This window comes from Micromys minutus (assembly GCF_963924665.1).
Source record: "Micromys minutus genome assembly, chromosome: 1".
Taxonomy (NCBI): Eukaryota; Metazoa; Chordata; class Mammalia; order Rodentia; family Muridae; genus Micromys; species Micromys minutus.
This window is the reverse complement of record NC_137969.1, coordinates 223,587,826-223,613,555: the sequence shown is the minus strand read 5'-3', so window position 1 is coordinate 223,613,555 and position 25,730 is coordinate 223,587,826. Positions and strand designations below refer to the sequence as shown.

General features: G+C 38.0%; 1 protein-coding gene across 4 annotated transcripts in view; it reads right to left on the bottom strand.

The window, feature by feature from the left end:
* Window positions 1–25,324, bottom strand: part of PALS1 (protein associated with LIN7 1, MAGUK p55 family member) — a 100,903-nt gene extending 75,579 nt beyond the window's left edge. For all 4 annotated transcript variants that reach the window (XR_013974866.1, XM_080909426.1, XM_080909427.1 and 1 more), the window contains exon 1: window positions 25,194–25,324. The gene's annotated coding sequence lies outside the window, so the exon portion shown is untranslated. The remainder of the gene's footprint in view (window positions 1–25,193) is intronic.
* Window positions 25,325–25,730: the final 406 nt, after the last annotated feature.

The following is a 25,730-nucleotide window of genomic DNA, read 5'->3' as shown; positions in this document are numbered from 1 at the left end:
ACCAAAAATAATTTATTAGTTCACTTAGGAATTATTCCTATATAATGTATTTCTGTCAACTTCAACAATGCAACTTTAGAGGTAATAATCCACCAATATAAAATTAAATTATAAAAAATAATTCACAAATAGAAAATTAAATAAATTATAGAAAAACAATGGGATACTACTAAACTGTAAAAGTTTTACACTACAGCTACTTGCCACAGGTAGATACTGAACACTTGAAATATGACTGGAATAACTAGAGTGAATTTTTTTCAATTTTATTGAATATTCTCTATATTTACATTTCAAATGTTATACCCTGCTTCCCCACTGCCTTCTTTCCTCCCCCTCAACTTGCATTCATAAAGGTGCTCCCTCACCCAGTTACCCTCTCCACCTCAGTGCCTTGGCTGTTTAATGATGTTCTTCCCATGAGGTTGCAAACCTTTCAGCACTTTCAGTCCTTTCTCTAGTTCTTTCATTGGGTCCCCCTGTTCAGTCTGATGTTTAACTTCAAGCATCCTCATCTGTATCTGTATGACTCTGGCAGAGCCTCTGAGGAGACATCCATATCTGGTTACTGTCAGTAAACACTTCTTGGCATCAGCAATAGTGCTTGGGTTTGGTGGCTGCATATGGGGTGGTTCTCCAGGTGAGGCAGTCTCAATAGATCTTTTCTTCGATACCTGCTCCTCTATTTGACCTTGTACTTCTTCCACTGTTTTGTTCTACCTGAGGTATCCACATTCTGGTCTTACTTCTTTTTGAGGTTCATAAGTTCTGTGAATGGTATCTTGGCTATTCCAAGTTTTTTTTGGGGGGGGAATAGTATTCACTTAATAGTGAGTATATACCAAGAGTGCTCTTTTGTGACTGGGTTACATCACTCAGAATGACAGCTTCAAGTTCTATCCATTTTCCTACAAATTTCATGAACTCATTGTTTTTAATAGCTGAGTAGTTCTCCCTTGTATAAATATGTCACAATTTTTGTATCCATTCATCTACTAAAGGACATCTGGGTTATTTCCAGCTTCTGGCTATTATAAATAGGGCTACTATGAACATTGTGGTGCATGGGTCTTTGTTGTATGTTGGAGCTTCTATGAGGTATATGCCCAGAAGTGAAATAACTGGGTCTTCAGGTACTATGTCAAATTTTCTGAGGAATTGCCAGACTGATTTCCAAAGTGGTTGTACCAGTTTACAACCCCACCAACAGTGTAGAAGTCTTCCTCTTTCTCCGAATACGTACCAGCATCTGCTGTCATCTGTATTTTTGATCTTAGCCATTCTGCTTGCTGTGAGGTGGAATCTTAGGGTTGTTTTGATTTGCATTTCCCTGATGGCTAATGATGTTGAGCACTTCCTTAGACGCTTCTCAGCAATTCGATATTCCTCAACTGAGAACTTTTTGTTTAGCTCTGTACCCCATCTTTTAATAGGGTTGTTTGATTCTCTGATGTCTAGCTTCTTAAGATCTTTGTATACCTTGGATATTAGGCCTCTATCTGATGTGGGGTTGGTAAAGATCTTTTCCCAATCTGTTGGCTGCCGTTGTTTTCTTGACAGTGTCCTTAGCCTTATAGAAACTTTGCAATCTCATTAAGTTCCATTTGTCGATATTTGACCTTAGAGCACAAGCCATTGGTGTTCTGTCAGGAAATTTTCTCCTGTGCCTATGTGTTCTAAGGTTTTCCCTACTTTCTCTTCTAATAATTTCAGTGTACCTGGTTTAATGTGGAGATCTTTGATCCACTTGCACTTGAGCTTTGTCAAGGAGATAAGAACGGGTCTATTTTCATTCTTCTGCATGCTGAGTGAGTGCCAGTTGGACCAACACCATTTGTTGAAGAGGCTGCCTTTTTCCATTGAATGATTACAGCTCCTTTGTCAAAAATCAGGTGACCATATATGTGAGGGCTCATTTCTGGATCTTCTATTCTATTCCATTGGTCCACATGCCTATCTCTGTACCAGTACCATGCAGTTTGTAGCACAATTGCCTTGTAATATAGCTTGAGGTCAGGGATAGTGATTCCCGCAGATATTCTCTTGTTGTTGAGGATGGATTTTGCTATTCTAGGTCTTTTGTTATTCCAGATGAAATTGCACAATTGGGTTGGAATATTGATGGGGATTGCATTGAATCTGTAGATTGCTTTTGATAAAATGGCCATTTTTGAAATGTTGATCCTTCCAATACATGAGCATGGGAGATCTTTCCATTTTCTGAGATCTTCCTTGATTTCCTTCTTTAGAGATTTGAAGTTCTTATCATACAGGTCCTGCACTTGCTTAGTTAGTCACACCAAGGTATTTCATATTGTTTGTGACTATTGTGAAGGGTATCTTTTCCCTAATTTCTTTCTTCGCATGTTTGTCCTTTGAGTAGAGGAAGGCTACTGATTTGTTTGAGTTAATTTTCTATCCAGTCACTTTGCTGAACTTATCAGCTATAGAAGTTCTCTGGTGGAATTTTTGGGGTCACTTACATACACTATCATGTCATCTGCAAACAGTGATGTTTTTACCTCTTCCTTTCCAACTTGAATCCCTTTGATTTCCTTTTGCTGTCTAATTGCTCTGGCCAGGACTTCCAGTACTATGTTGAATAGGTAGGGGGAGAGTGGGCAGCCTTGTCGAGTCCCTGATTTTAGTGGGATTGCTTCAAGTTTCCCACCGTTAAGTTTGATGTTGGCTGTTGGTTTCCTGTATATTGCTTTTATTATGTTTAGATATGGGCCTTAGATTCCTGTTCTATTCAAGACTTTTAACATGAAGAGTGTTAAATTTTGTCAAATGCTTTGTCAGCATCTAGTCAGATGACCATGTGGTTTTTTCTTTGAGTTTGTTTATATGGTGGATTATGTTGATGGATTTTCGTATATTAAACCACCCCTGCATCCCAGGGATGAAGCTTACTTGACCATGGTGAATGATCGTTGTGATCTTGGATTCGCTTTGCAAGGATTTTGTTGAGTATTTTTGCATCAATGTCCATAAGTGAGATTGGTCTGAAGTTCTCTTTCCTTGTAGGGTCTTTGTGTGGTTTAGGAACGAGGGTTATTATGGACTCAAAAAATTAATTAGGTAGTGTTCCATCAGATTCATTTTGTGGAATTCAGTTTGGAGAATATTGGTATTAGGTCATCAATAAAAGTCTGATAAAATTCTGCACTGAACCCATCTGGACCTGGGCTTTTTTGGTTGGGAGGCTTTTGATGACTGCTTCTATTTCTTTAGGTATTATGGAATTATTTAGATGGTTTACCTGGTCCTGGTTTAACTTTAGTGTCTGGTATCTGTCTAGGAATTCATCCATTTTCCAGCTTTGTTGAATATAGGATTTTGTAGTAGGATCTGATGGTTTCTTGAATTTCCTCGGTTTCAGTTATTATATCTCCACTTCCCTTTCTGATTTTGTTAATTTGGATACTCTCTCTTTGCCCTCTAGTTATTCTGGCCAAGGGTTTATCAATATTGTTAATTTTCTCAAAGAATCAGCTCTTGGTTTTCTTGATTCTTTGAATGGTTCTTTTTGTTCCTATTTGGTCAATTTCTGCTCTGAGTTTGATTATTTCTTGCCGTCTACTCCACTTGGGTGTCTCTGCTTCCTTTTGTTCTAGAGCTTTCAACTGTGGTGTCAGGTTGCTAGTGTATGTTCTCGCCAGTTTCTTTTTGGTGGCACTCAGAGCTATGAGTTTTCCTCTTAGTACTGCTTTCATTGCTTCCCAAAGGTTTGGGTATGTTGTGTTTTCATTTTTATTAAATTCTAGAAAATCCTTAATTTCTTTCTTTATTTCTTCTTTGACCATGCTATCGTTTAATAGAGCATTGTTTTGTTCCATGTGTATATGGGATTTTTTGTTGTCTTTGTTGTTATTAAAGACCAGCCTTAGACCATGGTGATCTGATAGGATGCATGGGAGTATTTAAATCTTCTTATATCTATTAAGGCTTGTTTTGTGACCAATTATATGGTCAACTTTGGAGGTGCCGTGAGGTGCTGAGAAGAAGGAGTATTCTTTTGTTTTAGGATGATATGTTCTGTAGATGTCTATTAATACCAACTGGTTCATAACCTCTGCTAGTCTTACTGTGTCCTTCTTCAGTTTCTGTTTCCATAATCTGTCCATTGATGAGAGTGGGTTGTTGAGGTCTCCCACTATTATTGTGTGGGGTGCAATGTATTTTGTGAGCTTTATTAGGGTTTCTTTTATGAATTTGGGTGTTCTTGTATTTGGAGCATATATGTTAAGGATTGAGAGTTCCTCCTCCTTCAAATTTTCCCTGTAATGAGTAAAAAGTGTCTTTCTTTATCTTTTTTGATAACTTTTGGTTGAAAATCCACTTTATTCCATATTAGGATGGCTACTCCAGCTTGCTTCTTGGGGCTGTTTGCTTAAAAGGATTTTTTCCCAACCTTTTACTCTGAGATAGTGTCTGTCTTTGTCTCTGAGATGAGTTTCCTGGATGCAGCAAAATGCTGGGTTCTGTTTATCTATCCAGTCTGATAGCCTATATCCTTTTATTGGGGAATTGAGTTCATTTATGTTAACAGATATTAAGGAATAGTGGTTGCTGTTTCCTGATATTTTTGCTTTTGGGGGTAGAATTATGCCTGTGTGTCTTTCTTCTTTTGGTTTTCTTGCTTAGGTATTTTCTTGTTTTTACTAGGATATAGTTTCCCTCATCGTATTGGGTTTTCCAGCTATAATCTGTTATAGTGCTGGGTTTGTGGTCATATATTGTATAAATTTAGTTTTGTCTTGGAATATCTTGGTCTCTCCATCTATGGTGATTGAGAGTTTTGCTGGGTAACACAGCTTGGGCTGACACTTGTGTTCTCTTAGGGTCTGCATGATGTCTATGCAGGATCTTCTAGCTTTTATAGTCTCTGTTGAGAAGTGATTCTGATTGGTTTGCCTTTATATGTTACATGACCTTTTTCCCTTACTGCTTTTAGTATTCTTTCTTTGCTTTGGGCACTTGGTGTTTTGATTATTATGTGTCCGGAGGAATTTCTTTTCTGGTCCAACCTATTTGGAGTTCTGTAGGCTTCTTTTATGCTCATGGTCATCTCATTCTTAAGGGTAGGGAAGTTTTCTTCTATGATTTTGTTGAAAATATTTACTGTGCCTCTTAAGTTGATATTCTTCGCCCTCTTCTATTCCTACTGTCCTTAGGTTTGGTCTTCTCATTGTGTCCTGGATCTCTTGGACATTTTGGGTTAGAAGCTTTTTGGCTTTTGCATCTTCTCTGACTGTTTTGTCTATGTTTTCAACGTTGTCTTCAGCCCCTGAGATTCTCTCTTCCATCTCTTTTAGTCTGTTGGAGATGCTTGCACCTGTGACTCCTGATTTCTTTTTTAGGTGTTCTACCTCTAGGGTTGTCTCTTTTAGTGTTTTCTTTATTGTTTCCATTTTAAATTCCTTCTTCCATTCCTTTATCTCTTTGGTTCTGTTTTCCTTTAGTTCCTTGATTTCTTTGAGTATTTTTCTTGTTTCCTCTTTAAAAGCTTCTATTTCTTTATGCTTTTCCTCCCATCCTTGTTTAAGGATCTCTATCATCATCTTGAGATATGATTCTGGGTCTGAGTCTTCTTTTTCTGGAGTGTTTGGCATTTCGCTGTTTGCTGTGATGGTAGAGCTGGGTTCTGGTGTTGCCAGGTTGTCTTGGTTTCCCTGGGGTAAGTTTCTTTCGCTTTCCTCTTGCGATCTGTTGCCTGTGATTTTATGTGGTACTGTTGTCAGTGATTGGTTCTCGTCTCTCCCGGGTACCTGCCCTGTGTCCCTGGATCTCCGATGTTCCTGGAGGCAGATGGCCTGAGTGCCTGTTTTGTACACCCGGGCCCACAGGGTGGAAACCAAGACCCTATGGCAGAGTTCCCACTCCCCTGAACCAATGGGGGGAGGCGCACTTTCTGAGCACTCAGCAAGGACCTCTCTTTGCTCCGACTACTTGCAGCACAGTCTCACCTGCTCTGTGTCCCTGGATTTCAGCTGTTCCTGGTGGCAGGTGGCCTGAGCGCCTGTTCTGCATGCACAGACCCTCCAGTTGGAAACCAAGTCCCTAAGGCAGAGTTCCTGCTCACTTGAACCAATGGGATGGGGGGGTGGGGGGGGGTGTGCGCTTTTTGGGTGCTCAACCCAGACCTCTCTGCGCCCCGGCTACTTGCAGCCCAGTCTCACCAGGCCTATGTCCCTGGATCTCAGCTGTTCCTGGTGGCAGATGGCCTGAGCATCTGTTCTGCACGCATGGGCCCGCCGGGTGGAAACAGAGACCCTAAGGCAGGGTTCCTGCTCCCCTGAACCAATGCACTCAGCACAGACCTCTGTGCTCCCTGGCTACTCGCAGCCCAGTCTCACCAGACCTGTGTCCCTGGATCTCCACTGTTCCTGGTGGCAGATGAACATTTCTTTAGGTGCTTCTCAGCCATTCAATATTCCTCAGTTGAGAAGTTTCTGTGTAGCTCTGTAGTCCACTTTTTAATAGGATTATTTGATTCTCTAGAGTCTAACTTTTTGAGTTCTTTGTATAGATTGGATACTAGCCCTCTATCAAATGTAGGATTGGTAGAGATCTTTTCCCAATCTGTTGGTTGCCATTTTGTCCTTTTGACAGTGTCCTTGGCCTTACAGAAGCTTTGCAATTTCATGAGGTTCCATTTGTCGATTCTTGATCTTAGAGCATAGGCCATTGGTGTTCTGTTAAGGAAAATTTCCCCTGTGCCTACGTGTTCTAAACTCTTCCCCACTTTCTGTTCTATTAGTGTCAGTGTACCTGGTTTAATGTGGAGGTCTTTGATCCACTTGGACTTGAGCTTTGTACAAGGAGATAAAAAGGGGTCGATTTGCATTCTTCTGCATGCTGTCTGCCAGTTGACCCAGCACCATTTGTTGAAGAGGGCTGTCCTTTTTCCATTGAATGTTTTTAAAGAGCAAAATTTTAAATTTAACTTTGATTTAGATTTAATAGCTGATATAGAAAACTTTTTAATATTCTAGAGCAGCTCAGGTATATTATTCTACTTTTTATACTATGAATTTAATACAACTTAAATGCACGTTTACCATAGGATGCCTCACCTTATAAGAGAGATAGGTTCTAAAAAGTGCACCATTAGACAGATTATTATAAACATCAGAGAACATATGCAGGAACTTAGCATAAGCCAATTCAATGTGGACATTTGATTCAATCAAAGCAAAGGGTAATGATACAATGCCTAAGGCTAATGGTGGTGCTGAAGGACTGTACTATTTTATTGTAAATGTGTTTTTGAAAAAAAAATACATTAAAGTACATTATAGCATAGCAAATACATAAACCACTAGCAGTCATTTTTTCCTCATTTATGAACTGTTATACATTTTTATATAGCTAGGACTGTTGCAGGTTTGTTTAAACCAGCATCACCAGGAACACAGAATAAGTTGTGCTTTGTTACAGTATCACTGAATAACATCAGATTTTCAGCCTCATTATAACCTTATGAGGCCAATATATGGTCTCCTGCTAACCAAAATATTGTTATATAGTTCATGAATGCTTCTAATTAAAATTATTCTAATTGTAAATATACTATCAGTATAAAATACAGTCTGGATGTCAAAGACTTGTTACTTTGAAGAGTTAAACTATATTATTTTTATATTTACTACATATTGAGATGGATATACTCTGTAAGACAGACTGTTAATTTTCTTTCTGCTTCCCTTCCTGGGTGACTCTACTACTGAGCTACACTTCCAGATCTTTACTTTTGTTTTATTTTGATATTTTAATATGATGCTCTAGCTATATGAAGTAATCTAATACAAAGGCATGTGAAAAAAAAGCAAGTTTCTAAACAGTATTTGTGTACCACCCACTTCTGCAAATGCACAAAAACAATTTATAAAGTTATTAATAAAAACAGAAAATATACACAACTTTTTTTGAAGATTTATCTTTATGTGAATGAACATTTGGGCTGCATGAATACACGTGTGTGATTGGTGCTTTAAAAGAACATTGAGTCACTTGGAATTTGAATTACAAACAGCTGAGTCACTGGGTACTGGGAAGTAAACCTGTTGTCTTTGTAACTAACTTTAAAAAACAAGCATAGAAGTTTTAAATTTTAAGAGGGACACCGACATTTTAAAATATATCAGGTTGGGGACGGATGTGGCTTAGGGGTAGCAATTTCCTATGTATGAAGCTTTGGATCTGATTCTCTGAACTGGAAAAAGGTCAGGTTTATAACTTCTCATAGTATTCTATTATCATCTTAATGACTCAGTAACAGCCCAACAGGCACAAGCACTTGCCATGCAAGCATGATGATCACTTGAATGTGATCCCTGAACCTACAGTGCAGAGAGAAAACTAAGTTGTCCTTTGACCTACGCATGCATACCACAGTACACACCCACCCGTGTGCGCACACACACACACACACACACACTATACATACAAAATAATAATACTCAAGGAATTCTAGTTATTAAACTCACATGGCCATTGCTTTGTTTTGAATGTATTCACTATGAAGTCTCTCCATTACCTCCAATCATTTTCCTTAACACATGCTACACAAAATTGTACATCTCTAAAACTTCATTACAAGATATTTCAACTTCTAACACTGAATGATTTACATCCTACTAGAGCGAAAACATTTCAAAGGTCAGCAAATTAGTAGATGATTACCTCTATCTAGATGGCTGGCTGGTATTAAAAATACTGGGAGAAGGGGAATTGCTTTGTCAGTGAAAAAATACCAGATAACCAGTTTAGAGTTACTAGGACAAGAATTTTAGCCAAAATGAAAACTAATAAAGACACAGCAAGACCAATTTGTGACGTCAGATTGGGGAAATTGTAACAGTATATTCAGGACTATAAAATGAGGATGTGTCACCAAAACAGGAAAAGAATTTTTACAAGAAGATGGTGAAGACATGTCACCAAACAAGAATACAATAAACTTTTGGCACCACAGTATTATCAAGAATACAAACAATGTTCTAGTTTGCCAGGTCTTAGAGGAAAGAACTTAAGTCTAGTTTAAGTAACATTTTTAGCAGATCAATACATAAGATTACTATACTGCTAATCCTATAGTTAAAAGGAATTGTTGACACTTTTATTCAAGAATGTTAAGTACTCACTTGGTACAAAACAGTGACAAAAGAGATTACTAAAGCAGAATTCTTGTCCTTTGTGTTTGGCTGTTGCTGTTGTTTTGAGACAGTCTTAGGTGGCCAGCTAAGACAACCTGGAACTCATTCTGCAACTTACACATTAACTTATGGCTATCCTTTACTTTTATACCCTTATACTTAAAAAACCTAAAGTCTATCATCGAAAGCAAATAAGAACAAAAACTCAGTACAATGTAAATTGTTAACTGCTGTACCACCTTGAATCCCAACACTCAGGAGGCAGAGGCAAGTTGGTCCCTCCCCACAAATAAGTAAATACATAAAGAGGCAGAGCTGGGGGAGGCAGTACACAATAGCTTATTGCTAAAGAGTTTACCTAGCATGCACAATCCCTAGCATGGGGGGGGAGGGTACATAGTAAATGTAATCTAGTGAGAAACTCAAAATAATGTTTGAGAGTAAAACAGAAAAGCTGTATAGAACTTGAATTTATGACATAAGTGAACTGTTTAAGGGAGAGCAACAAACTATTTTCCCCTTCTAACTTTCACTACTACTGCAGAGAAAAAAAAATACTTGACCTTGATGTACAATTATCTCATCATTGAAACTTCGACTATGACAACCTATTCAAATACCCCTATAAAGTTACTAAAACAAATTTATTTATAATTATCTAATCTATTTAAAATATATCTAAATATAATGGCAGACAGGAAGCTGACTCAGTAGAACCACAAGTTTGAGGCCGGCAGGAAATAAATGCATAGTAAACTAGGAGCCCGTTGAAGATATACAAGAAGACTGTTCCATACCACCACCCAAACCAATCTAAATGAAAACTCAACAACAATAATAATCTTAAAAATATATTATATCTAGGGGGCTGGAGAGATGGCTCAGTGATTAAGAGCACCGGCTGCTCTTCCAGAGGTCCTAAGTTCAATTCCCAGCAACCACATGACGGCTCACAACCACCTGTAATGGGATCCGATACCCTCTTCTGGTGTGTCTGAAGACAGCTATGGCATAATCATATAAATAAATAACTAAACAATGTAAAAAATATTTTACATTTAAAACTTGCTACTTTGCTACCTAGATTGGCTTATTTGTCTGAAAATATTTTTTAGTAACACCTGAATTTTAATCCAGCTTTTCACATTAATGTCATTGAGTTTCCAGAATTATTGACAATGTTTGTTTGCTATACTGAAGAAATATTAGGAAGTGTACTCATAAATAAAATAAATCTTTTTTAAAAAATCTAAATACAACTCATCCTATCATCCTTCACTATACCAAATCTAACTCATAGTCTATCTCCCACTTTTTTTAACCTTTATGGAGAGCCCAATATATGCCCAAAACTTTGTCTCTTATTCTTGATACACCATCTTTCTAACTTTCAAAATAAAACTTATGAGTTAACCACCATGAGTTTATACTGATGTTGATAAAATTAATTCAGAACATGTGATACTCCCACTTGAAATTTTTGGCCAACCTAAAATAAACATAATTGTCACTAGGGAGATAGCCTATTACATTTTATGCAAGCATAAAAACCTGAATTTGATCCCCAGAACCCATGTGAAAAGCAAGAACTGTAAGTTCACACTTGTAATACCAATGATGGAGAGACAGAGACAGGCAGATTTGTGGGCTTGCTAGAGACAGCCTAGCCTAACTGGTCAGGGCAGGCCAGCAAAAGATATTGTCTCAAGCAGTAAGACGGACAACTCCTAGGGAACAATACCTGAAACTGTCTGGCCTCTACACACATGGACCCACAAATACACAGAGATTTAAGAAAAAGAATGAACAGAAGTGCCTTAAATTTCAAAATCTTGTTGGGCAGTGGTGGCACATGCCTTTAATTTCAGCACTCTGGAGGCAAAGGCAGGTAGATCTCTGAGTTTGAGGTCAGCCTGGTCTACAAAGGGAGTTCCAGGACAGCCAGGGCTACACAGAGAAACCCTAAACACATACACACACAAAACAAAAACAACAAAAACCAATTTCTACAGTTTATAGGATTAAAAAGATTTCAATATTAAGTCAGTTAAAATTTAAGCAAATAATAAAAATGGGATTAAGCATATAGTATCTTCTATCCTGAACTGTTTTTCACAATATACTTCTTTTAAATTTCTTTTAGATTTTATTTTATGTGTATGAATATTTTTCCTGCATGTATATACACAGACCACATGTGTGCCTGGTACCCATGGAGATTGGGAAGAGACTTAAATTTCCTGGGAGTTACAGATGGTTATGAGTCACCACATTTGTCCTGGGAACTGAACTTGGGTCCTTTGCAAGAGATGCAAATACTCTTCACTACCAGGCCATCTATGCAGCCCCACTAAATACCCAACATCAAATGGTCTGTTGCTCATTCCTGGAGACTACAATTCTTCAGATAACAACTAGAAATCTTACAATTCTCATTTGCTCAAGGTATGGTACAGATCTCAAAATTGCCTCCACTTCAGACATCAGCCGTATGTCCCTAAGCCTCCTGTAATTCTGATCATGCAGCTATTTATTAACCATTGGTTCACATGATCCCTTCTTCATGCTCATGAATATGTCAAATGGCTAAGGAACTAAAGAAGGCATTTTGCATAGAATCTCTGGTTTACATAAAAGAATGCAAATTCAAATGGGAGAGATACATAGGGGAAAGCGTGAGGGTAAGAATACAGTATGGTTCCTGTATCTTCTCCAGGCATACCACTCTCCTACACATACCAACCCAGAAGATTCTGAACGCTATAATTTAGAGTATTATTAATGTAAGCATGAGATTAATTTAACCACTGGCTACTGGTAGGTAACTCTACTTCATCTTAACTCCTCAGAGGTACAGAATTAATCTCTAATCATGCCTTGATCTTTCTGGTGACCAGTCCCAACCTGAAGCTATTTAAGAGTCCAGGCAAGAAATGTGTCATTGCAACAGAAGACACTCTTATCACTAAGGAAATTCCAAGGGATTTAAATGTTCTACGTCAAGAACAGAGAACAAAGACAGAACACAATTTCTCGTTACATCACAGCCATACTAAGCACACTAAGATACTCAGATAAAAAGACACGGTTTCTACCCAAATCAAACTTAATTAGCAATCTGCTCAAGATTCTTCGCTCTTATTCAAGTATATTTTAAATACCAAATAAGATGAATGTGGCTTTCTTCAAAATGATTGTTATCTTATCAAAAAGACAATGTTAAGTATGTCTTAAGTAGGCTACACTACAAAGAAACACCAGGGTTTGAGGTTAAAATGAATTCCAATCTTTACTATCACTTGCAATATGATTTTGAATAAATTAATTTGAATCTTAATTTCCTCATTTTCCAAAGAGAGAATACCAATAAAAACTTGGAAAGGTGGTCTGTAATACTTAAGGAATAGAAACAAAGGCAACAGCACACAGCTTAACCTATTAAGAGATGAAACAAAGGATACCCCTTGAATTAAGAGGGAAAAGCAAAAGGCAATGTGATTTAGTTATAGTATATATTATATTGTTCTAAAACAATAAGAAAGAATAAAGTAAAAAAAGAGAGAGAAAAAGAGATAATTATTATGAGGACTGGAGAGATACCTCAGTGGCTAAAAGCACTGGCTGATCATCCAGAGGATTCAGGTTTAATACCCAGCACCCACATGGTGGTTCATAATATCTACAGTTCCAGGGCATCCAATACCTTCTTCTGACCTCCAGAACACAAGTGCACAGACATACATGCAGGGAAAACACCCATACACATAAAAAATTAAATTTTTTTCAAAAAAGATGGTTATTTTAAGTCTCCCAAAACCTACTAACTTTCCTTTGCCTGTTAAGCATATATTAATTCTTTTAAAGTTAATCATTTTCAAAAATATTTAAAAGTCACAGGTATTGTTCTTAGATAAGTAAGTCTCATGATCTAACACCTATGAATCTCCTTGATACTCCAGTATGCTTATGTTTCAGAGGAGGAGATAAAAGAATCACCAGATTCACAAAACTCACTACATTTTGTTTCGTTTTTCAGATAGAGTACTGTGTGTCCCCGGCTGGCCTCAAATATGCATCTGAACATGACCCTGAACTTCTGAATATCTTGTTTCTAATTTTGATTGCATGAATTACAGGTGTGATACACCACATTCAGTTTATGTACTGCTGGGAATCAAACCTAGCACTTTGTACACACTAGCTAAATACTCTACTTACTATATATCAAGCCCCAAACTTATTTCTAATATTAAAACTAATGAGCTGTTTAGTAAATGTTTTTTATTTTAGGGTTATTACTCAGGAAATATTTTGTGTTTGATATTTCAGGACACAGTTAAATAAACAGAAAATAATAGTTTCAACCTTCAGCTTACAAATTTGTTATAAGGAGGGCTGGAAAGATAGCTCAGCAGTGAAGAGCACTTGTTGATCTTGTAGGTAACCTAAGTTCAGTTTCCAGCACCCACATGGTGGCTCATAACCATTTGTAGTTCCAGCTTCAAGGATCTGATGACTCTGGCCTGCATGCACATGGTACACATAAATTATTGAACACTGTTATAGACTAAAATATTAAGAATGTGCTAATGGCAGCAGTATAGACAGTTTCTTGGGGGAATTAAGAGTAAACAAAGGGAATCTTACTTATTTACTCATGTTTGGTGAGACCAGGTATTAATTGACCCAGGGCCCTCATGAATGCTTGGCAAGCATCAAACCAAGTGACATCAAGAGTCATTCTGCTTCTATAATCCTTTGAGGATTTAACTCTATTGAATATTCAAGTTTTAAATATTCAGGTTTTTCATAATTCGTTTCAAAATGTGCATAAATAACTAGAGAAGTCAACAAGCTTAGTTCAAAATATATAGATATATCAGCAATAACAGTCTTTATAAGGAGTAAAGCTGAAAAACCTAATGGAAGCTGCCCGAGTAGCCAGCACTATGCAGTACTAACAAAAGAATAGACATACCAGCAGAAAGCAAGAACTCACAGATGCTCATAGATTATGCAATGGTTTCTGGATAAGAGACAAGGAAAAAATAAATGCAGAAGAAAAAAAATCTTCTCAACAAAATGGATATGAAATCTCACACTTTACATCATTTTATCCAATATGGATCACAAACTTAACTCTAAAATATAAAACCATGAATATTGTATAAGAAAATATAGGACAATCTCTTTATGCTAGGCAAATAGTACTTAAATATCCAAAATTCCCTCCAAATGGCAAAGGTGAGCTGGAGAAGTGTTTCCGAGGTTAGAAGCATGTCCTGCTCCTGCAGAAGACCTACTAGTTCTAAGAACCCATGCCAGGCAGCTCAGTGCCTGGAACTCCAGCACCAGGATATCAAGCATTCTCTTCTGCCCCAGTTCCGATTTATGAGTACTTTATTTATTAATGCACACACCCACGGATCTATACATAATCAAAAACAAACAAACAAAACAATTTTTTTAACTTCCAAGAGCTAACCAGGAAAATACCAGGCCTAACACAAATGGAATCAACATGTTAAAAAGATAAAAACTTCTGAAAGTTATCCATAGATCTGCATACTTACCCCATGGAAACATGCATGACACCACAGCATGTGCTACGTATATACACATTACTAAACATCCCCCAAATCCATTAAAATTCTAATAAAGTTAAATACCTATTAAATTTAAACTAAATGTTTCTTCTAAAGCTCTTATTTCTTACAATGATGGGGGGGGTGTCTGACTTAAGAGGTGTCTAGGCAAAACCCAAAGGTCAAATCAAGCACACACACACACACACACACACACACACACACACACACACACACACACACACACACATTAAAGACAGGTACAATAATACAGCATAAAGATTTTTGAGTCAAGGCAGACTACATTAAGACACTGATCCCAAAAGAATATATAGGATCACATTTTGCTGATGTTGATGTAAACAAAACCTTCTGCATATAAAGTACAATATGTACAATATGTGTAGCATGTATACTTGATAGTGACAACAAATTATACTGCTGTATTACTTTTATTATTTATACTATACTTCTAATCATTATTTTAAAGTCTGTGCCTACTTATTTAAAAAAGGCTTACTGGCAGTAATACTGTATTCAGAGGTCTTAGAGTAACTGACTCACACCATCTAAGTTTGTGTAAGCACATTTTGTGATGTTCGCATGAAAAAATTAAGAATGAAATATACCACATTTCTCAGAACATACACGTGTCAGTAAGTGATGCACGAACCATAAAGTTTTATTGGAGCATGGTCATGGTTGTTTGGATAACTACCTTTGCACTCTAACAGCAGAAATGAATACCTACAGCAGAGGCAAAACGCCCATGAAGCTTAAAATATTTAAAGAAAGTAATCTTCCCCTGTCTTAAGAGATCAGAAGACAACCTAAGAGGCCTCAAAGCCTTTATGTTTAGGGTTTTTGAGCAACTATTAACTAAAAAAAGAAACTATAAACTTAAAACAAAAGGCCAAATGTTAGAATTCCTATGCTAAATGTTTCATAAACTCAAAATTTAAAATTTGTCAAATTAAACAGCTCAATTATAAGTTACTGAAATCTTAATCTGCACAACTAAGCTGTCATCTGTAGTCTGATAGAATAAAACTTTCCACAACTCAAAATATATTTAATGAGGATGCAGATTTTTCCATTCACCCACATTTCAAGAAAGTATTAAGCTCAAAATCTAACAACCTAGCACTTATTTAATATTTTACTTTACTTTTAAAGGTACTCACTAGCAAGCAAGCAATCTACTCTGACCAACCCATGAATGAATGTGACTTCTAAGATATTTTGATATAAAGTAGAATAGATTTTGTTTCTTTAAAGTCCCTAAGTTTTTTTCACAGTAAATTAAAACTCTGAATTAAATCATTTTGTCTCTGTTCAAAATAAAAACTCACCAGCTGGAAACAGTTATACATACATATCTTGAATCCCAGTATTCATGAGGCTGAAGTAGGAAGATATTGAGTTTGAGGCTAGCCTAGAGAATACTATGAGAGCCTGTCACTCATTCATATATATAATGCATATTGTAACAATTTGTATTACTGGAATGTTTTATACTATACTTCTAATCACTATTTTAGGGACTACTCCTATTTAAAATATATTCATTATACATGTAAAATTCACTGTCTTAAATGAACAGTTCCACATTTCTTATCAACAGACTGAATTAAGATTTTCAGACCAATACTTCTCAAATTTTCTCTGCATTGTAATTATACCAGTTTTCTTTTAATTCTTCAACTGAGCATTTGGTCCCCATATGCTTTTGTATGTTCCCCCTGGTAAACCCCTTCCTGTGTGTGTGTATGGGGGGGGGGTGTTGAGACAAGGTTCACTCTGTATCTCAGGCTGACCCAGAAGGTACTATGTGGCCTAGGCTGGCCTCAAAGGCAATTCTCCTGCCTCAACTTCCCATGTTCTGGCATTACACATTTGACTTCAGCAGCTTTTCCTCAAACCTACTCACATAAAATTCAGTTCCTTTGTGTCACAGTATATGGAGACATAATTATAATTTTGTTCCAGCTTACCTTCTCTTATGAATAATTCACTAATCTATGGTAAGGGCAGGGAAATCAAGACAAACACTGGCTGGTTTATATCATCACTACCTTTTTGTATAAGTGAGCTCTGCTGGTTCTCAGACTAATGCCTAAGTAATGCTAATGAAGAAACTGCCGGAGGCAACTTTGTATTTAGGACAACAATATAACCTGGGAGAGAGTACCTCATTACCACTACATTCCTCAGAATACATCCCTGTCCTTAAGTGATGCATGTACCATAAAGTTCTATTGTAACAGTCATGTTCATCTGGGCAACTACCTTTGCACCCTAACAAGAGAACTCAATACCTATAGCAAGTTCTTTGGGGCCTGCAGAAATCTTCAAATGTGCAAACTGAATTTATTTCTTTATTAAATTTTTATTTAGATAGCTTCATCCTTTATAGGGAATACAATTTATTTCAAGGCATTCCCCTGGGTTCTATAACTTCAAGAAATAAATTGTTAGACCTTTTAACTTTGTTTTTATTTTTCCTCCTAAATTAGAACTTTTACTTTGAAATTCATATGAAGTTGTAAGAAAATATAGGGCTCCTAATCTTTGCTAGCCTTTTCTACTACAGTACAATATCACAACCACATGCTCATAGTGTTGGTTATGACCGATAATTTAATCAAGATCCTTGGCATAGCCTTTTAAGGATCACACCTATTCCACAGGATGCTTGTAACCCCGAACAACTAATCTGTCCATTCATTCTTTTCTCTATTTATTTTTGGTTTTTTGAAGCAAGGTTTCTCTTTGTGGCCACAGCTATCCTAGAATTTGCTCTGTAAACCAGGCTGGGCTCAAACTTACAGAGATCCTCCTGCCTCTGCCTCCCGAATGCTGGGATTAAAGTTGTATGCCACACTGCCTGGCCGGTTCATCCATTCTTAATTCTGTCAGTTCAGGTAGGTTATGTAAGTGGAACCACACAGTAACTTGAGATCCACCACTAAGCAGGATCTGGAGATTAATCCAGGTTATACCACACATTAATCTGCTTCTTTTCACTACTGAAGATTATCTCCTGGGATGAGTATGCCAGCTCAATTTTTTCCCATTGGGAAATATGAATTTTAATAGAAATTAAGTTTCTATCAACATCTGTATTGAGAAAAAGAATCAAATAAGCTAACCTGGTCTACAGAGTGAGTTACAGGACAGCCAGAGCTACACAGAGAAACCCTGTATCAACACTTACTCCCTCCTCCCCTCTCCGGTAAAAAAAAACAAATAAAACAAGCAATTAACAAAACCCATAACTCATTTTCTAAAGCTATTTTAACATGTCAACATAAACTGTGTGAAGAATGTGATTACAATGATACACATAACATTTTCTTTGATCACTTTGTAATTTTAAAGAGTCCTTTAGTCTACAAAGTCCATTATGAATCAACAAATTTAAGCCCAGGACTGAGAGGATGGCTTAATTGATAAAGCACTTGCTGTGCAAGCATGAGGACTTGAATTCAATTCCCAGAACCCAGACAGAAACACCTAGATGTAGTGGCTCTCACTTTGAAGATAAAGACAAGATCCCTGGGGCTCAGTTGCCAGTCAGGCTACCTTAATCATTGTGCCCCAGGCCACTAAGAGATACAATCTCAAAAAAAAAAAACAAGGTGGACAGGTACTTCAGAACAACAAAGATAGACATAAGCATGAACACACGTGTATAAAGGAATTTTGACATGCAAAACACACATAATTGTTAAAGAAATCTTAATTCTGCTAATTTTATAATTTATCAAGTCTTTCCTTTCTTAGCAATAAAAAAAACTGAGTTACATCACCTCCCATCCCTGCTGACCTCCTTCAGTTTAAAATTGTTAATATGCATTAGTTTGAAAAAGAAACCCCCAAATGATTTTGTTTAAAATAACCCTGAAAACATACTAGTCTGATTCAATGCTGAAAAAACTAGTATGGATTGTGCTTATAGACAAATGAGGGAAAAGAAATCACGACCATTTCAACAGATGCAGAAAAGATACGATAAAATCTGACAATCATTTATGACAAAAGAAAAATTACTTCAATAACCTGGGAAATACTAAGTTTCATTTAGTTCAAAATTTTAAAAGTGAAAATACAACCATTTCACTTCATCAGAATATCCTTTTATATATCCTATTCCAAATCACTGGGAATCCTAGCCGGTGAAAGTTTAAAAAGGAGAAATAAAAAAAAATTAAAAGAAAAGCAAACTAAAATAAACATTTTTACTTATATTACAGCTCTTTAATTAGAAAATCACAATTTATCAACCACTACAGTGTTGGGAGGAGGAGAAAGGCAATAAATGGGTCTAGGAAAAAAAGATCAGGTTGGAGAGATGGCTCAGCAGTTAAGATTTACATGTGCTGCTTTTGCTGAGGAGCCAGGTTACCAGCATCTACTTAATGGCTAACTGTCCACAACTCCAGCTTCAGGGAATCTGTTATTCTTTTCTGACCTTACAGGTACACACCTGGTGCACAGACATATATGCGAGCCAAATACATTCAAATACATATGTATTTGGCATATATTTGGCACCAAATACTTAATAGGCTCAGCTACCTGGGAGACTGAGGCAGAAAGATCATTGGAGCTCAGCATTTCAAGATCAGTCCATATAACAAACCCTGTGTCAAAAAGGGGGGATGGGTGGGGTGCAATGACTCATGCCTATAATCTTCAAGACTTAAGACACTGAGACAGAAGTTTTGAGTTCAAGACAAGTTTGGGCTATACAATGAGATCCTGCCTCAAAAGATGCACAAAAATAACCAACGAAATATAAAGTCAACTTATACAACTTAATTGAATTTCTGCATTTTAGTCATAAATTAGAAATTATTTTTAATTACCATATTGCCATTTATAATAGAACAAAAAGACTGAAATACTTAGGAAAAAACTAATAATATGCAGGATCTGTATGTTGAAAATTTAAAACCGTCATGAACAAAATCAAAGACCAAAACTGATGAGGAGAAAGGCTGTGCTATAAACTACTAGACACAAGCTTGGATACAGCAGTTATCAATGGTTAGCATCGTAAAATTAAATACAGATAAAAAAATTCACAAGATGATGTTACCAAGAGTCCAGGTTGATCTACAGATAAAGCAATCCCAATCAAAATACCAATGTGGTATTTCTGTTGCTATCAACAACCTGATTATTATATGGAAACCTAGGTATTATATGGAAAAGCAATGGAACTAAGATAACCAAAGTGAATTTGAAAAAAATTCAGTATTCACATTACTGTTTGCTAAGACATGTTTAACAGTCAATAATAAAGACAATGTATTAGTTAAAAAACAGATAAATAAAATCATAGAGCAGAGCAACGTTGTGTTGTTTTAACAAAAACACTGGGCATTTCTAGTAGTCCTTTCAAGTGTCATGAAAAAACAAGACAAATAAATGTAACTACTTGTATTTTTCATTTTATATTAAAATTAATGCAATGGAACACAAATCTAAGTGTGAAATATAAAATTATGTAACTTGTGGAGAAAAGTAAAGAAGGATCTCAATGAGCATGCGAAGGCAGATTTCTTCAGATACAATATCTAAGATTAGATCCATAAAATAAACAATTGTTCATTTGGACTTCATCAAAGTTTACAATGTCAACACCTCACGACAGATATGAAGATGAAAAGGTTAATAGGTTAGGAGAAAAATCTTGGCAAATTACTTATCTGATCAAAGAAAAAGCACTAAGAAGAACTATCAAAACTTGGGCTGGGTGTAGCTCAGCAGTAAAGGACAACCTTGATTCTCTCAAAATTCAATAAGAAAATACAAGTCTGGCAAGCTGGTTCGTGCAAAGGTCCAATCTACTGGGGTGGCTGAGGCAGGAAGATCAAAACTTCAAAGACATACTGGAAAACAGAATAACACAGTCTAGAAATAAATAAATTTAAAAATAAAAGATAGATAAATAAAAATGGCAAAGAATTTTGTTATTTCACAGAGTGCATGTAAGCACATCAAACTATTCAACACTATTAAGCTAAAAGAACTCTAATTTCAAAAATACAATGATATACCATTAGATGCCTGTTAGAATGGCTAAAATGAAAAAGACTGATTATAAGCATGTAAAAACTACAGAACTCTCAGGATCTGAAAGTGGTTCAGCAGCTACTTTGAAGAGAATCTTACAAGTGTACTAGGTGTAATAGGTTTCCAGAGTACAACAAATACAACAGCCTTTAAAGCAAAACATACTTAAGAATTTTTAATTCCATAAACCTGACAGGTCCCCTGAGCTAAAATTAAATTGTTATCAGAGCCTCGACCACACCCAACCCCCTACCCCCCAGGTGCCAAAGGCTAATCCATTTCCTACCATTTCTACCTTTGGAAGTCAAGCACACATTCCTCTCTACTTTGGGCTTCCTCTTTTCTACCTTCAAACACACCAGCTTTTTTTTTCCTCATCTAGAAGTTGTTTCTACTATTGCATCCATTTTTTTTCCAGATTTCACCCTTCCTCTCTTCCCATTTAAAGACTTGTGATAATTAGGCCCACCTGAATAATCTCCATATTCTAAGACGATGATTAACAACCTAATTAAACTGACAAGTTACCAAATATATTTACAAGTTCTAATCATTAGAATCTTCAAGGGCCACTATTTTGCCTACTGAAGATAGGTTTTGCTTTAATTTTGCTGCTGTTTTGTTTCATTTTTAAATACAGTTCATATTTGCTCATGTTACCCAGGACTTCCACTTTTGCTCACACTAAAAAACCTATTCACACGGATCTATGGCAACTTTATAAATAATCACAAAAAGTCTAAAAACAAATGCCCTTCAGCTGGTGAATAGACACATAAATGCTGGTACATACAAGAGAATACCGTGTTCAGCAATAAACTGGAAGAAACTGTGGATCTGCTCAGGATAGATAATCGAAAGTATATCATGCTAAATGAAAGAAGAGGTGGTGCTTGCACATACGCTAACACTGGCAAGATGAAGACTAACATGGCACCTCCAGAAGGATGGTATGCAAATGCTTGGAGTATTCCACATGTTTACATAGACCTGCAAGACATGGCCTGAATAAGAAAAAGACTTCAAGAAAACAGTTTAAAGGGATACAAGGAAACAATGAAGAAGGTGGAGGACTAAAGAGCCCAGGTTGGTGCTGACAAGGCAGGTGTACAAGATGGTGCACAAGCCTGATGAGGAGGGACAAGCTCAAGCTCAAGCAAAACATAGCTGGGCTTGAACAACACTCCCCATCTCAAACTACTCCTTCCCCAAAGAGGAAAGGTTCGAGTGTCCTTGTGTTCCACATGTGTGTAGTAGGTATACCTTTCTCAGAGGATTTTATAAACTGTAAAAACTTCAAATGTCTGGCAAGAAAAACTTAAGTGATACTGTTACAGTTAAAATTAAATATCTTAAAGAGAAATTATAGGAGGGAAATCATTAGTTGCTAGGGGTAAAGGTTTGGGGAAGGCTGACTTTTAAAAAGGACAGTACATGTAACTATTTTGTTTCTTGACTGTGTCAATATATAAAATTTTAATATTTTTTAAAAAGGAAACAAATGCATAACCTATCATCCAAATGGTCAGAAAAATTTAAACCTGACTAATCATGGGCAAAGATAAGAAAACACTTCTACCTATAGAGTAAATGTAGGGGAAAAATCATTTGCCCTTAAAGGATAATTTGGCTGTAACCAATCAAGTTAAAAATGCACATCAACCCGCTGTCAGCAGTTCCCTTTGCAGGTGGTATACATCTTGGGAAAACACACATTTTTCAGAGACACACAGGATATTCATTAAGCACTGTTTTAAGTATTAAAAAAGAAAGAAAGAAAGAAAAAACTTCAGAAAATGAATAAATTGTGTCGTTATTTAAAAAAAGAAAAAAGACAGAAGTGAGGGGGCAGGGCATACAACACTGGCAGTTAGTATATGTGGAAAAAGTAACTTACTGATATATTTAACAGTTAGGAGCTGGGTGTGGTGGCACATGCCTGCAATGCCAGTACTTAGGAGTCTAAAGCAGGAGAGTGAGGAGTTTGGGGCCAGTCTAGGTTACACTACCAGGTGTAGGTCAGCTTGGGCTATATACAAAGCAAGATGCTAGGGAGAGGTGGGCAAACATGTACAATGAGAACACCACTAAAAGTAGAATACCAAGACAAGTATGAAGCATTTACTTCCAACTCATCACACTTCTACACCCTAACTTGTCCCTGAGACCTGAAAATGTTCTGTACATATACAAGATTACTTCCAACTTAATGATCCTATAATTCAGTAAATGTATATTTCTGAAATCAGGAAAATATCAGAGAAATAGGATATATACTGATACAAAAGTAAGACCAATTTTTTCCCAAAACCTTTCCAACATATTATCACTGTAACATATGAAAATAAAACATGAATTTTACCTGTGGAAAAGTTACAAGAACATGCTAAGTATTGTCATCGTAAATTTTTTGAAAGTCTGATTGTTGTGACAGTTAAATATGTGTTAATTTGGCAAGACCACAGTGCTCACTTGAGTCCAGTTTGAGTGCAAATGTTAATATGAAAGTAGTTTGTGATTAACATATATGATCCATCAAAGGACTTCAATGAGGTTATTCTCAATTATGTAAGTTTATTAATGCATGCCGTGTGCACACTGCAGGAGAAACCTCAACAGAAGAGAACACCAAACAGTGGCTCAGGATTCTGGTTTACACAGTATCTTAAAGAACAGAAGGATCTTAGGACAAGACAGAAAGCAGATTTGGCTTTTGGCTTACATAGGTGGGGTATTGGGTACTGAGTCTGAGATTTTTAATCAGATCAAAAGACAGTGGTCTGGCGAGGGGGGGGGGCGGACGGGCCGACTCAGCAGTGAAGAGTATACACTGCTCTTGCAGTGGACCAAGTTATGTTCCCAGCACCCACAATGGTGGGGGGGGGGGGTTCCTGAGCGCCTGTAACTCTAGTTCTACAGGAATTCAATGCCTTCCACTGGCACGTGCACTTATGTGTCAATACCCCGCCCCCATGCACATATAAATAAAAAAAAATCTTTTTAAAATTACAATTCGGAATATGACATGCATAGCTAAGCCACGGTACCACTTTGGATCATCCTTAGAGTTTGTATTAAGTCTCATCTATTTTAACATTCTAAAAAACATTATCACCGAGTCCACCATTATTTGTCAAACTCAAGGTGGTGACTTTTAGTCATTCGTGGCAAATTTACTCATTTTTAAAAAGATTATGAATCTCTTTTTATCTTTGTTTTACCTATGAAGCTCTTTAAATTTTAATGTAAGCCTGCTACAACAGTTTAGAATGACCTTTAAAACAAAAACTCGTGCCCACAGAAATACTATAAAAACATCTCATCTTCAAGAAAAGATAGTTAATTTTCGTTTCCACCAATACCTATACTTCAAAAGCACCAGCACATCACATAATTTGTTCCTGTTGCAAAATTTAACAAGTTATTAATTTCTGGACATTAATTAAAAAGGGTAATTAGAATACTATCATCAAAACATGACAGTGCCTTATTAAAACCTGAAATGCCTTCCATCTTGCCCGTTAAATCAAAACTTTAGAATTCTTGCTACACCAGCTTTCAGAATTTAAATTCTTGAAACTCTAAATTAGACACAACACACTAACTAAAAATAAAACCCTTCTAGGTGCTGCATTCATTTTAGAGAAAAGTGTCATGGAAAACTTTTCGACCGAATCTAAATTCCACACACATTACTGTGTGTCAATCGGCTGGACAGAAGGCGAGAGCTATCCTTAGTAAGTTACGTAATTTACAATAAAGATTGTCCCAAGAGGCATTCATTCAAAGTAGCTTACAAGCATTTACAGACTTCAAAGTTCAACGGACAATCTAAGTTCTGAGAAAGCACTACAGACGTCGGCTTTTCTTTAGCAGTGGTCACAAGGAAGCAGGAACTGTTTATCTGAAGAACGCAATGAGTAGCAGAACACCAGGAGCTGACTCAGGCACAGGAACGCTGGCTGCATTCCGTCTTCCACGGGAAAGTATTTCCCAGGCTGGTTCCCCGATCCGGCCGGGGGTGGGGTGAGGGAGAGTCCCCGGGACCCGCAAACTCCGGGCCTGCAAGGAAACGACTCTCTGCCGAGGCCCCCCGCAAGTCCGGCGGGGCGGCCCGCCACCGCGCCAAGGTGCGTCCCCGGCCCAGGGAACCAACTGACCCCGCAAGCGGAGCGTTTCCTCCAAGGGACAAAGGTTGGGCTGGCACCGCGGGGCCCGGCTCAGCCTGCGGTTCCCCAGGGGACCCTCTCCGAGCCGCGGGTCGGGGAGGGGGTGCGAGCCCCGCCGCCCCTCCCCCGCCGCGCTCCCGGGAACCTGTTGATTAAGATCGCCACAGCCCCGCCGCTGCGGGTCCGCCTCTTACCTCCGCGCCCGGGCGGCGGCCGATCCTCTCGCTCTTACTCTCTCCTCAGCGCAGCCCAAACGACGGCCCTCCGTCCCGCGGCCCTCAAAACACCGGATAAAGAATCCAGAAACTCCCGGTTCCCCGCAACCTCCGAGTCTTCAGTCCCCGCCCCCTCCCCACCGCCAGCCTCCTCCGTCGCCGCCGTCGCCAGCGACTCCTCCTCGAGGCCGCGCGAGACCAGCCCCCGCGGCTGACGCGAACCGCGCACGCGCCCCTGGGACTCCGGCGCAGCGGGCGCGCCTATCCCAGGCCGTTCCCGGCGCGGCCCGCCCACGGCCCGGAGAGAGGCTGGAACGGACCGTCCAATCCTGAGCGCGCGTGGGGAGAGGGCCCGCTGATTGGTCCGCTCTCCTTCCCCGGGCGCTCGGCCGCGCGCACTCGCGCGCCTCGAACTGCGAAGCGCTCGTTCCAACCGCTGAGTCGCCTCGCCGCCTCTGCCCACCTCCCCGCCTCAGTGTGGTCGCCCTGCTTCCCTGAGACGGACTGGGAAGCCTT